The following is a 12,535-nucleotide window of genomic DNA, read 5'->3' as shown; positions in this document are numbered from 1 at the left end:
TGGAACATTTACCTCCATGTGACCATTTTCCGCATTTGTGACATCTTTCTAGGTGTTGTGCTCTTCTTTTCGCTGCGGATTTTGATTTTCCTTTACCAAATTGTAACTTATTATCTTCGCATCTGGATTCTTTTCTAACTCCGTCCATTCTTTCTCTGATTACTGATACTATTTCACTCGGTAGTATGTCATTATTACGTTTAGTGATCAAAGCGTGTAGCATTAGACCATGGTTTAGTTCACAGGCAGTCTTCATTTCGTAAAAACCTAAAAAAAATAAAAATTCAGAATGGGGGTAGAAGACTAGTTCTTTAGGGTCTGCTAGGGAAAGACCAATCGGGTTCCATTCTCGGAACTACACGAGAACAGAACAACTAACTCTAGATAGCATTTTCTTTTTAGAACATTTGAATCTCCCCACACTTAGGTAGCCGTGGTGTCAAAATTGTGATTAACTTCATCGTTAATTTCTCTTGGTCCATAATCAACTTGCATATCCGTGACTTTTTCTTTAAGCCATTGGTCGGATTCCTGTGTAATTTCCACAATTTCAACTAGTTTCTCCTTTTCTTTAGGTGATAGATTGGATACTAACCGGTTACATAACTTAAAGTTCCCCTTGGTTCTAGCATCGCGAATCCGTTTAATAAGTTTCTTCATTGAACTATTAATAACGGGATCATTTAATTTCGTATCAACAACGGGGTTCTTTGTTATCATGTCATCATTAGGTGTTACTTCATTTTCTCCACACTTAGGCGTTTCATTATTGCTAAGTATTACCGTTGGAGTTGGTAAAAACACATGGTTCTTACCAATTGTTTTTACTGGTTCAACGGTTTTGGCTGGTGGAGATTTAGACTTTCGAATCATAAAGGTGATCGATTTGTCACCACTTTTAAGTGTCATTCTTCCATTTCCTACATCAAATAACGCCTTGGTGGACGCTAAGAATGGCCGACCTAAAATTAGAGGAATGTTTGGGTCCTCTTCTATGTCAATGACAATAAATTCGACTAGAAAGGTTAAATTGCCTACTTGAACGGGTAGGTTGTCAGCAATTCCAACTGGGTGCTTAATGGTTTGATCAAAGAGTCGAACACTCATATCCGTTGGACTTAACTTACCTACTCCTAATCTCTTATATAATGAAAGAGGCATAACACTTACACTTGCACCTAAATCTGCTAGTGCATCATACATGACACAATCACTAAGTAGACAGGGAACAATAAATTCACCCGGATCACCTACCCTAGGTGGAGGTTTTGGTGGAACTGTCTTCACCGGGTTTACTTCTACGGCTTTTGTTTCTTGTACTTTCTTATTCTTTTTCTTCTTCTTCTTTCCAGAAGTATCACAATCTTTATTACTTATTACTTGCTCATACTCAACTCCTTTTCTTGGAAACGGGATGGGTGGTTTGTATGGTGCCACCACTGGCTTTACATACTCGGGTGGTGGTGGTGTAACTTCTTCATTGTTACTCTCATCTAAAACCTTCCCATCTTCTGGTGCTGGTTTTTCAGAATTCGTTGAAACCATATTAACATTCTCATTCCGAGGATTTACTTCAGTATTACTTGGTAGCTTTCCTTGTTCTCTCTCACTCATCATGCTAGCAAGAGTACCTACGTGTTTTTCTAGATTCAAAATGGAAGCTTGTTGAGTTCTTAATGACTGATCAAATCTCTCGTTCGTTTGGGTTTGAGTTTCAATAAATTGTGTTTGAGATTCAACTAGCTTGAATACCACGTCTTCCATATTTGACTTTTTCTCTTCGGTTTGTTGTTGTGGTTTATATAAGCCAGGTCTTTGTTGATTGAAAGTGTTGTTTTGAGTTGGTTGGTTATTCGGACCTTGTTGGTTATACCAGTTATTTTCGGGTCCTTTTGGATTGTAAAGAATGTTTTGATTTCGATTGAAGTTTAGCTTTGGCGGTTGATAATTATTTTGATAATTATTTCCAGGCCTTTGGTTCATATAGGAAACATTCTCTCGTTGTTCCAATGTTGGTTTAATGTGACAATCTTTCAATAAGTGTGGTCCACCGCATAGCTCACAACTGATTCGTATTGCGTGAATATCTTTATTCATCTTTTCCATTCGTCTTTCGAAAGCATCTATTTTTGCTGAAACGGAATCAAAGTCATGGCTAGAATCGGCTCTAGCCACTTTAGATGAACGAAAAATATCTTTTTCTTGGTGCCACTCATGCGAGTGGGAGGCTGTGTTATCAATAATTTTGTAAGCTTCAGTTGCGGTTTTCTTCATAATGGAACCACCAGCTGTTATGTCGATGTCTTTTCGTGTAGCAACGTTGACACCTTGGTAGAATATTTGTACTATTTGATAAGTGTCTAAACCGTGTTGAGGACATCCTCTCAACATCCTTCCGAATCTTGTCCACGCCTCATATAATGTTTCATTTGGCTTTTGTGTGAACGTAACAATTTCTCCTTGAAGTCTCACGGCTTTAGATGCCGGAAAGAATCTTTGAAGAAATTTTTCAACTAAGACATCCCATGTGTCAATCGCCCCTTCAGGTAACGATTCTAACCAATCTTTGGCTTCTCCTTTTAAAGTCCAAGGAAACAACATGAGATAGATCTGCTCATCTTCCACTTCTCGGATTTTAAATAGTGTACAAATTCTTTTAAACGTACGAAGGTGTTCGTTAGGATCTTCATTCGGTGCACCACTGAATTGGCATTGGTTAGTTACCATGTGTAGAATTTGTCCTTTGATTTCATAATCTGGCGCATTAACTTCTGGCTTAATAATGGCGTGACCTTGGCCCGTGCGTGTGGCTCTCATTCGATCTTCCATACTTAGAGGTTCCGTTACTTCCATAATTGAATTTGTTGAATACGAATCACTAGAGGATTCTGATTTAATGGTTTGTGGCTCAGGAGGAATAATTAGTGGTTCAAGATCTTGGAATTGTCCTTGAATATGCTCCGGGTTCTTAATTGTGAAGTCGGGTTCAAAAGATGGATTATCGGAAATTTGAGTTGGAGTTCTTGTTCGACTAGATGACGATTCTAAAGAAAAATCAACGGCGACAATATTTGCTAAATGTCTTGATCTAGTTACAGGTGGTGAACGTACAAAAGGTGGTGAACGTCTTGCTCGGTGCATTCACTGAATATCCTATTAGTTTTTAAAAGGAAAGAAAAATTATAATAAGTTATCCAATCAATAGACTTTTCTGATTTTGCCCACGTTTCGAATAGCCAAAAGATGCAGCAGAGGGGCAGGATTCGTTTGGTCTCAATATAATTGAGGACTGTTTGGCTCCAATAACCCGGTCCACGTACAAATCCAACTATTACTACGAACCAGAAAATTTTGATGTCTATCAATTTAACCACTCAAAATAAATTTTCGTAATTTTAAGAAATTTAGATAAGAAGTAGAATAAAAATCTATGTCCTAAAACTAGAATAGCGAGAAATAAGAAAGAAAAAGAGTTCGTCGCAAAAGGTAGAAAAAGAAAAAAAATGGTTGAAAAATAAAAGGTGACGGAAAAATAAAAGAAACTTATAAAAACTTAAAAATACTTGACTAACCTAACCTTATTACTACAACTAACTTAAAATTATAATCGCAAATTGAGATTACTAATTGGAATGATAATTGATACATAGTAAAAGGTCTAAAAATATTAAAGCTTACAAGGAAAAACTAAATCCCAAATGGAAATAACTTAAAAAGAAACTAAAACTTAAAAAGGCGTCGCAAAATTCTAAAGCACCTAAATCTTAGTCTAAAGAAAAAGCACTTAAGGAATTCTACGGCAAAGCCTAAAAATCTAGGAGTAAAAATAACTATAGCAAAAACTAAGTTTAAAATTAAATATGAGCTAAAAATACAAATATTACGCTACAATGATTAAAAAGGGACAAAATATAAAAATATATAAAAAGTTGTAAAAAGTACAATTTTTATAAAAATATTATTTTTATATTATTTTATTTAATAAAACTACTAATTTTACAATTTAATAAAACTAATTAATACTAAATACATAAATTAAATAAAAAGTAAAAGTAAAAATAAAACTAATAATAATAATAATAATTAGGGTTAAATAATAATAATAAATAATTAATAATCGTAATTAATGCAGGATTAGGGTTTCTGTTCGCGTGTCAGAGAAGTTCCGCGAGTCGCGGTAATTAATGCAGAAAACCCCGCGAGTCGCGGGGTTCCAGAATTCAGATGACAGCTTTAAATTCGACGCGTTTTTTCTTTATTTATTATTTTTTTTTTATTTTCTTTATATCTGTTTTCTGTTTTTTTTTCTATAAATAAAAGATAGTTAATAAAACTTATATTTTTTATAAACTAAAATAAAAATAAAGAAACTTATAAAACTTAAATATTTAACAAAATCTTAAAAATACTTATATTTTTGTTTTTCTTTTTATATTTTTGAATAATTAAAACGTATTTTTACAAAAACGAATTTTTAATAGAAGTAAGCTAAAAAATCTTTTTTTTTTTTATATTAGCGTTGCGCTTCCGGCTTTTAAGATAGTTCCCCGGCAGCGGCGCCAAAAATACTTGATGTTATGCGAGGTGTATATAAAATAGTTATTAATTTTAGCAGGAAATACTATTAAATACGATACAATTTTACACAAGATATTTATTTATTTATAGAATGGATATACTTAAACCTTGCTACAACACTTATAGGCAGTGTACCTAATCGTACAGTAGTGTAGTTTTTAGTAAGTCCGGTTCGTTCCACAGGGAAATCTTTAAACAAAGCTCAACGCTATATTAGTTTACTTTTATTAAAAATACAAATATATATATAAGTAATATTATTATTATAAAGGGGGGTTTTTACCGTTTAATGACCGGTTTGTCGATTTTAAGACTTTAGTCGCAGTTAAAACCTAATGTAAAATATAAAATAAATACAAGACTTAAATTAAAGCGTAAAGTAAATAACGATAATGAAATTGCGAATAATAAAAGTGCGATAAAATAAACTTACGATAATTAAAAAGTACGATAATTAAAAGTGCGATTAAATAACAATAAATAAAAGTGCGATAATTAGAAGTGCAATTAAATATAAAATAAAGGAAATTAAATATGAAATAAAAGAATTATGCTTATTTAAACTTCCGTAATCATGATGTTTGACGTGTTGATTTTAGTTTTATGCCCATGGGTTAATTGTCCTTTGTCCTGGATTATTTAATATGTCCGTCTGGTTTTTGTCCATAACAGTCCATCAGTCATAAATATAAAGTGCGAGTGTCCTCATCAAATTATTCTTATACCCGAAGTTAAATATTCCAACTAATTGGGGATTCGAATTGTAACAAGGTTTTAATACTTTGTTTAATGAATACACCAGGTTATCGACTGCGTGTAAACCAAGGTTTTACTACTTTGTTAACAATTACACCAATTACCCTTGAATGTAATTTCACCCCTGTTTTAATTATTCTAGTGGCTATTAATCCATTCCCGTGTCCGGTTAAATGAACGATTATTCGTACATATAAATACCCCGCCCATCGTGTCCGATCGAGTGTATATGGTAATTTATAGGGACGCCCAATTGTAAATCTTTATATTAACATTAACAAACTATCATTTAGTTAAACAAATATAAAGCCCATTAATAGCCCATAGTCTAATTTCCACAAGTGTCGTTTTTTTGTCCAAAGCCCAATTATGGTACAAAGCCCAATTACCCAATTTTAGTAATTAGCCCAACATCATGATTACTTCGTTTTAAATAAGCATAATAATAACTTAGCTACGAGACATTAATATAAAAAGGTTGAACATAACTTACAATGATTAAAAATAGCGTAGCGTTACACGGACAGAATTTCGACTTACACCCTTACAATATTCGCTAACATACCCTTATTATTAGAATTATAATTAAAATTAAAATTAAAATATAAATTATATATATATATTTTACGTATATATGAGAGAAGAGAGAAAATAGAATATGAAATTTTGATCAGAATTCGGTTTGCTTTATAGGGATTTTTGATTTTTGGGGCTCCGCGACTCGCGGTGAATTTTGCCTTCAAACTCCGCGAGTCGCGGAGTTTGAAATTCCAGCTCACATCTTGGAGTCTTTCTCTGCCGACGGTTTTTATTATATATATAATATATATATAATTAATATAATTAATTATATATTGTATTATATTTATATACATAGTTAACTTGTAATTTTTAGTCCGTTGCGTCGAGCGTTAAGAGTTGACTCTGGTCCCGGTTCCGGATTTTCGAACGTCCTTGCGTACAATTTTATATTTTTTACTTTGCGTTTTGAATCTTGTACTCTTGTAATTTCGAGACGTTTCTTATCAATAATTGGAACCTTTTTGATTGTCTTTTGTACTTTTGAGCTTTTTGGTCGTTTGCGTCTTCAATTCGTCGAATCTGTCTTTTGTCTTCACTTTTTATTATTTAAACGAATATCACTTGTAAATAGAACAATTGCAACTAAAAGCTTGTCTTTCTTGAGGAATAATGCTATGAAATATATGTTTGTTTTTAGCATTATCAAAAACATATAAAGATTAAGTTTAATTTTGGTCGGAAATTCCCGGGTCGTCACATTAATTGCATACCGAATCTGACTAATCTTATCGAGTCTGCCTAATCTACCGAGTCCCGTCTTCTGTATCCTTAAATTCTTGATAATTCTTTGTTTTAATCGAATCTAAGATGCACATATTGTAGATCTGAGATAATTGAGTACTTATAAACCAGAAAAATTGCAAATAACAAGATTGTGACATTTAATTTTGAAAAATGTTGATTATACCGAATCTGAGTTTAATATCTTGATTCTTAAGATTAAACTCATATGATTAGGATCATTAACATGAAATCTTGTCAAATCTATGTTAAATTGATTGATCTATCGATTGACTGAGTCTGATTAGATGTTTAATTGATTATTTGATAGTTTCTGTATATACCGAATGTGTTCTTGCTGCAGCACCGAGTCTGTTCAAATGATTAACATGTTTTTCTGATTTGATTGAGTTGTTAATTGATCATGATTATGTTTTTGCATGATATGAGACTGAATATGCATGTATGAGTGATTTTCTGTGATTTATGAAGATACCGAATCTGTTCTTGGCATGATACCGAGTCTGTATTTTAGTACTTTGAAATAATGAGATTTTTAACTTGAAACACTTAACATGTTTTATCTAAGTCTTTGAAATGAAAACACAAGCTTATTTGGTTACCGAATCTGAAGTTTTCATGAATACCGAATCTGCTTATTTGTGTTCAAAATTGACTAAGTGTTGTTCTGATTCTTTGTGTTATATAGTTGACTTTACATGATGACTGTGTAATGTGATGAATATCATATGAATGTCATGTTTGTCAATTGCTTGTTCATATTTGGAATAAATGGTTTTTATAACTTAGAAAATCCATAAAAATTATAAAATCTGTAAAATACAAAGGAATTCAAAGGAAATAAGAATAGAGATATGTGCTTTATGATAATATCTTTTGGTCTTCTATATCTTATTTATACAGCTAAATGGCGAACAATCACTTCATCAACTCTAAAACCAATATTCTCTGCAATTATTGGAATGCAATTCTAGAGAGGCATACGTTATGGCCTGCTCTAAGCTCTACTGCCAGTGTGGCTGTAACAGATCTAGACCTTCTGAATAGAACAATTAGGTTTGTGGAAGCTACACAACCTACTGCTGTCAATCCAGAGGGAGAACCAGCCAAATTTGAATTTGAGCTGAGAGGGGTACAAGGAATGAGGAGTATCACAAAGGCTGACTTTAGGAGGATCTTTCAGATTCCTCTTGTATAGAATGCTCTCCTTTCCCTGCTACTCAGCAGATGATGACCTCAATCTTCTAACTTGGATATGTTAGAGCTATAAATGTTCCACCAGCTAAGTTTCAGAAGAAATATCTACACTCTCGGTGGTATATGATATTCTCAATCATCAAAAAATGCTTGCTGATGACAAGGAGTGGATCCTATAGCTTAACTGTGCCAATGCTGAGATTGTTCTACTCTTTCACAAGAGTGGAAATTCCAGATTATGCAGAACTTCTTTGGGATCTGGTTCAGGCTACAAGTTAATAAACCAAGGGGTTCCTATATCCTTTGTGAAAGGTTTTTCTGTATCTTTATCCATAATGCTATAAATGCTTGCAGAAATGCAAATATATTTGTACCAGGTACACATGGATTACAAATGAAGAGATTTGGGGAGTTGAAGATGAATACCCCGGTGATTCCTGACAATCAATTCACTGCGCCGATTCCAAATTGGCTAGTGGGGCTAGCCGCACCCCAAGACGCTCGAATGCGTTCATATTTTGAGGCTGTAGGAATACCTCTTCCGAACCCGGTACAACAAGTATAAGTTGAACCCCGCCGCGGTTCCAGCCCCAGAGGTTGTAGAGAAACCTGTAGTACAACCACCCGGGCCAGCTAATCCTCCACTTAGGGTAAACCTCAAACGTTCTAGGGTAGCACACCAAGCTCAACCCGTAAGGATCAGGGAACCTAGGTCACCTAGGATTGAACCAACCCTTTCCACAACACCTGAGGCAAGCAGTGACACCGATTCATCAGCAACTGAATCATCTCCCAAACATTCTCCAAAGAGAACACGATATATTCATGATGAGATGATTTAGACTCCACCAACCCAACGAGTAACTAGATCTAGGACTACGACTCCCATCGTACGCCAAATAGTTACTTCAACCATTGGTGATATGGACCAAGACCTAGAGCCTATTATGTCACCCTCACCCATTTCCGTATCACATCCAGCAATAACAGTAAGCCCTACACTAAATGAAGTGCAAGATTCGGTAGGCAAGAGAGCTAAACGAATGGATGGTAAAAGATCAATCAGCCCATCCAATCTAAATAGGACTTAACAATAAATCCTACCCAGCAAGATACTTCGGCATCTAAGGAAGTAAAGTTTTCCTCTGTAGTAAAGTCTGCATTGACTCAATCGATTGAGGAAACTCAATCATTGAAGTCCAGAACGACCGAAGGGGAGCCGAAAAATCTTGAAAAGGCACCCTGCGTATCGGCTGGAAATCCTCCTGTGCCTCAACGTACAATAGGGTCTCGAGGTCCGGCTTATCTTGATAAGGGAGATCTATCGCGTCCCATGGAAACGAGTCAACATGATAATCCTTCGGGATATTTATCAGACTTCCAGCAGACTGATCCCTTGGTTCAAGAAATTGATCGATTGGTTCAAACCACTTCTCTTCCGGATTCTGAATCTCAGGGTCTGGAGGAAGAGTCTTTAACTAAAAGAGATGTGCCACCTCATGGTATGTCAGTGATTTCAGGAGTCAGAGATTGCAATATCTCTGCGAGAGCTAAATCGACGGGTAGTTTTGCTACTTTGTCAGAGTCCCATGAGACTAAAGTCATGGAGGCGGATGCTTCGAAAGAAACTTCGCCGGTGACAACTCCAGTTGTTACCCAACCTCCATCAGAAGGGGATATCATGAATCTGACTAGTAGTATGTATAACCCTACATATAAGAATAATACAGCACGTGTATCCTTACCTGCCCTCACGACAAATCAAACACTTTCACCGACATCGCCTTCAACAGTTGCTGCTGATGCTGATGTTGTTCATGGTTACACTATTGTTTCACCAACGGGTCACCTTCTTGGATTTCAAACAGATATGGATTCAGATATCTCTCTGACAATGAGGTGGAGGAGCTATATCTTGCTGAGTTTGCTAAACGAAATGATCTTGATGAAGTTGGCGAGACTATGATGATTTATCTTAAGCAAGCAAGAATAGTATATCCTTTATCTCCATGTAAGTCACTTGGACCAATTCACATGCCTGATCATGACGATTTCGATCCCAATAATCTTCATGAGGGGGAGAATAGACAAGGTGGTTTTCGGTCCAGTGGTTTTCAAAGATCAACTCATGAAGCTGGTTCGTCTAGTCAACATAAGGATCACGATGTTGTTGAAATATCTGATTCTGAAAGTGATGAAATTGAGAAAATTCAATGTGAAAGTTTTATAGATGAATCGGAGACTCAGAGAGGGTGACTCAATGATGCTAATGATTATGGATTCAGCTGAACAATCAGAGAATACGTTAGCTCCAGAGGACAATCAGAATTTTGATAATATTGAAAATATTTTGAAGGGGTCGTCTAGTGTCACCAATGAATTCAATGAACATCAATTTGTCAACTTGACATCTCCAACCGATGAATTTGGGATACACTTTGAGAAGGAGATTTTCTTAAACGGCAAAGAAGATACTACGACTCCTCCTGATCTTAATGTTCCATTTCAAATTGCCGAGATTGTTCTTGAGCGTGATGTTGATTTCCAACTTAGTGAGGATGAAGAGAAGATGATTCTTCGTTCACCATTCATAGAACAACAAGCTTATAGAATCTATGGTGATTCTGATCTCGTCCTTTCTGCATCAATGAGTGTTCTGGGTGCATGGAAATATCATAAGAATCCGGAATATCTTAAAGCTTATCTGAGTGTTCGCGACAAATTCAAATTGAAGAATGAAGAAAAACCTCAAGAACAGCGAAATTCAGAGATAAAAAGCATTAATAAGGTTTTGATGATTAACAAGGATGGAGTGAAGATGCAGTGTTTCAAGTAACAAGAATGGATGATGAGGATTCTCAGTTCTCAGAAGCGAATTTTGATAAACTGAAGATGGACGACATTATTTTCATCTACAATTACTTGATAGACTTGAATGAATTTGCAACAACTTATCATGTTACTGCGATGAAAGCAGTCTACAGATTTATTCTTAACTCAATGAGATGGATGTCTGTTCACAACTTTCAGATGGGGTTACAATCTAGACACAAAAAGCTCGGAATCAAACCGCCAAATCAAGTGATTGAAGAGCTAAGATATATGTCCTTACTTGAAGTAAGTGACTTTCCATATGGGTTTGCATTTGTCAATTCTCACTATACAAAGGTCTTCATCAGAGTCTCACATTTCAAAAGATACTCAGACGGAATGTTGATGTATGCCTTCAAATACTTAAGATGGAGACTGATCAATAACTGCTATTCAACTGAAGATAACTAGATTGTCAAATACATTCTCACGAGATTGAAGAGTCGTCTCAAAACAAGAGTGAACATACGAAGATATAAGAATCTCAAAGGATTCAAATCCAAAGTTCACTTCAGAGGAATAAAGTTTCTTTAGATGTTTTAAATAGGATTATATTGTAAAGTTTACATTTAACACTAAGGGGAGATTGTTAGGACCCCGGAGTTGTATAGTGTTAATGTGAAACATGCTTATATGAAGGTTCCTTAGAAGAGGTCTATATAAGGAACCTAAGTAGTCCTAATTAGATAGCCATTGCATTGTAAACGAGTTCTAGAAGCTGTGGAATGTAAATCTTATTGATTCTCTCTCATACTGAGTCTCCTTCATACATACCGAATCTCATTCTAACTTGTCTTTTCTTCTAATCTCAACATGATCTGACCTATCATGAGAGTTGATCAAGGGTTGTTATACGTGTCACAAAGTGTATATACATTGCATGAATGAAGATCTCGAAGTGGGTACGAGTCTTATAGTTCGACAAGTTAAAAACTGGAAGAAACACGCCCAAGGTTGCGGCGCGACCGAGGGAACCGCGGCGTGGCATTGAACTAGAATCAGGATCAGACAGCATGTAAACAATACCACCAGACCACGCTGTAGGTCGCGGCGCGGAGAAAGAAGGTCGCGGCGCGACGCTTCTGGGTGACTGGTTCTGGATTTCGCAATTTTAAAGGGAAAGTGAGGGCATTTTGGTCTTTTCACGTATGGGGCAGATTTAAGCCCCAATTCTGGTCCACTCATTCATTTATCTCATTTTTTTCTCTTTTCTTTCTAATTTCTCTCCCAAAACATAAAACCCTCCTAGATTCAAAGTGTAAATCGGGTGTGAGGATTCGTGATTCGATATTTGGAGCAAGAAGAAACGTTGTTCTCCTCGTTCTTAGCTATAAGTTGATACTAACAGTAAGCTCTAACTCCAAATTTCATTTTTATGTTCATCATCTAAATTTAGGGCTTTTGATTGTATGTTCATAAATGGAACTCCACTAGTTGTTAATGGAATATGGTAACTAGGATTCGGGTTTATAAGTGATGAAGGCGGGTTTTGGGTTTGGTGAGCGAGTCTAAACATGTGAGACTTGCAAAGAGTGAATAATCATTAGTATTAGTGATTATTGATGTATTGGAAACCATTTGAGTTCGATTGGTTGATTAATTTTGAATAGAGTCAAAATTAGGGTTTGATGATGATTGTGGCCCGATTGCCGTTTTAGTTGAGTTTATAAACTTAAAATGAGTTAAGTTAAAGTATAAACTTGTGTTGGTGGCGTTTTGAAGTCAAAACTTGTAAATGTGAGAATTTGACTTTGTTAAGGGTCAAAATGGGTTTTGGGCGAATATGCAGACTAGTGTGTGTTTAATGGCT

General features: G+C 35.4%; 1 non-coding gene across 1 annotated transcript; it reads left to right on the top strand.

Annotated features, from left to right (window-relative positions):
* The first annotated feature begins 2,362 nt into the window (after positions 1-2,362).
* Positions 2,363-2,469, top strand: LOC139879216 (small nucleolar RNA R71). Its single transcript, XR_011770070.1, has one exon. It is a non-coding gene; the product is annotated as a small nucleolar RNA R71 (small nucleolar RNA).
* The last annotated feature ends 10,066 nt before the right edge of the window (positions 2,470-12,535 follow it).

The sequence above is a fragment of the Rutidosis leptorrhynchoides genome, chromosome 11, assembly GCF_046630445.1.
Source record: "Rutidosis leptorrhynchoides isolate AG116_Rl617_1_P2 chromosome 11, CSIRO_AGI_Rlap_v1, whole genome shotgun sequence".
In the NCBI taxonomy this organism is placed as follows: domain Eukaryota; kingdom Viridiplantae; phylum Streptophyta; class Magnoliopsida; order Asterales; family Asteraceae; genus Rutidosis; species Rutidosis leptorrhynchoides.
The sequence above is the reverse complement of the archived record's forward strand: the minus strand, read 5'-3'. Positions and strand labels throughout refer to the sequence as shown.